Source organism: Dasypus novemcinctus, chromosome 20 (genome assembly GCF_030445035.2).
Source record: "Dasypus novemcinctus isolate mDasNov1 chromosome 20, mDasNov1.1.hap2, whole genome shotgun sequence".
Classification (NCBI taxonomy): Eukaryota; Metazoa; Chordata; class Mammalia; order Cingulata; family Dasypodidae; genus Dasypus; species Dasypus novemcinctus.
Window position 1 is genome coordinate 32,174,793 of NC_080692.1, and position 1,773 is coordinate 32,176,565.

The 1,773-nt window shown below is 35.2% G+C and overlaps 1 pseudogene; it reads left to right on the forward strand.

Annotated features, from left to right (window-relative positions):
• The first annotated feature begins 332 nt into the window (after positions 1-332).
• On the forward strand, positions 333-1,208 carry LOC101427944 (methylsterol monooxygenase 1 pseudogene; annotated as a pseudogene).
• Positions 1,209-1,773: the final 565 nt, after the last annotated feature.

A 1,773-nucleotide genomic window follows, 5' to 3' on the forward strand; every position in this document is an offset into this window, starting at 1 on the left:
TCTATATCCAAAAGAAAGATCTCACAGCTTCACAGCTTACACAAAAAATAGCTCAAAATGAATCAAGAACCTAAACATAAAAAGCAACAACCCTAAAACTCCTAGAAGAAAACGTAGGGGAAACATCTTCAAGATCTTGTGGCAGGTGGTAGGTTCTTAAACCTTACACCCAAAGCAAGAGCAACAAAAGAAAAAAAAAAAATAGATGAAAGGGACCTCCTCAAAATTAAACACTTGGATGAAGCGAGGCAGGTGGCGAGATCCTAGCACCTAGTACCACAATCCTCCAGCAAATGTCCAGAACCATAAAACTATCTAAAGAGATTTGGTAAATGGCAACAAATTTCAGTGTCAGCATCTTTAGTTCAGAATGTTTGGCTGTGGATATGTCAATTCATATAGCCCTGAGAATCCTCTGCAAGAACCATTTAATTATGCTTGGAAACATATGGTGAGTAATTATACTGGGTTCCAGATTACAATATGGGGATCCATTACAGCTTATGAGGCCCTGGATTTCTTGTTCTCTTTATCTGTATTTTTGAAAATGTGTAAAATCTTGTTCTCTTAACCTGGATTTTTGAAAAAGTGTAAAATTCAAAAGTATATTTTGAACATCGGAAGGCCAATGGAAATGTTTTAAATCACTTTCTTTAATCACTTTCTTATCCAGCTGCCTTTGATTTGTGGAACCTATTATTTGAGAGTGTATCAGTATTCCTTAAAATTGGGAAAGAATGCCAAGATGGTATTTGCTTCTGACAAAATGCAACTGCTGTGTGATTGAAGACACTTGGCACTATTTCCTGAATAGGCTCTTACACCACAAAAGAATATGTATAAGTATATTCATAAAATTTATCATGAGTTAGAGGCTCCATTTTGAATGGGAGCACATCTGCTGAAAATGCTAATTCTTATGGATTTTTCACTGGACTCATGATTTTGTGTGACCATGTAATTCTTCTTTGGGCATGGATAACCATGTATTTGATAAAAACCCATGTTGGCCAGAGTGGTTATGATATTCCTCTCAACTCTTTAAATTTCATCCCTTTCTATGCTGGTTCTTGGCATCATGGTTTTCACTACATGATCTTCATCAGAAACTATGGTTCAACATTGACAGTGTGGGACAGAAGTATTGGATGGATGCTCTGTTTATTGCCTACACTGAAAAGAAGAAGTTTAAGAAAAGGACTAAATAATCATTTTTAATAGGGCTTCCTGAAGATACACATTTTCCTGAATTGAAAATAGGAGCTAACATTGCTTCTGTGGATTCATGTGCCTTGTGTGCTAAGTGATAAAAGAACATTAACACCTTTAACTGTATTTCTAGTGAGAACTTCTTCTACTTTACATACAAGTTCTCTATATGTAGAAAAAAAGTAAATATTTATATACAGTTTTTTGAAGAAATTTTAAAGGCCATATTACTAACCTTTTAAAAAATATTTAAACACTAGAGGAAGTATTAACTTATCTACTTTCTGCTGCAATACTATAGGCCTTTAGTTGAAATTGCCCTTCATGTCTTTAAATAGATAGGGCCCATTTTAAATAGCTCCTAGAAGTATGATGTTAACCTCTATAGCTGTTGGATATTGCTTATGAGTTCCAAAAATAGGTATCAGATTATGTATGTGAACTGGTCTGTCCATCTGGGCATATAGACTGCCTTGGATTCAGATGTTTCACTTTTACTTGATTAAATAATGATAAGGCTTTGATTGGGCCATGTCAGTAGGCTCCTTGGTGAGCAGGGACTCA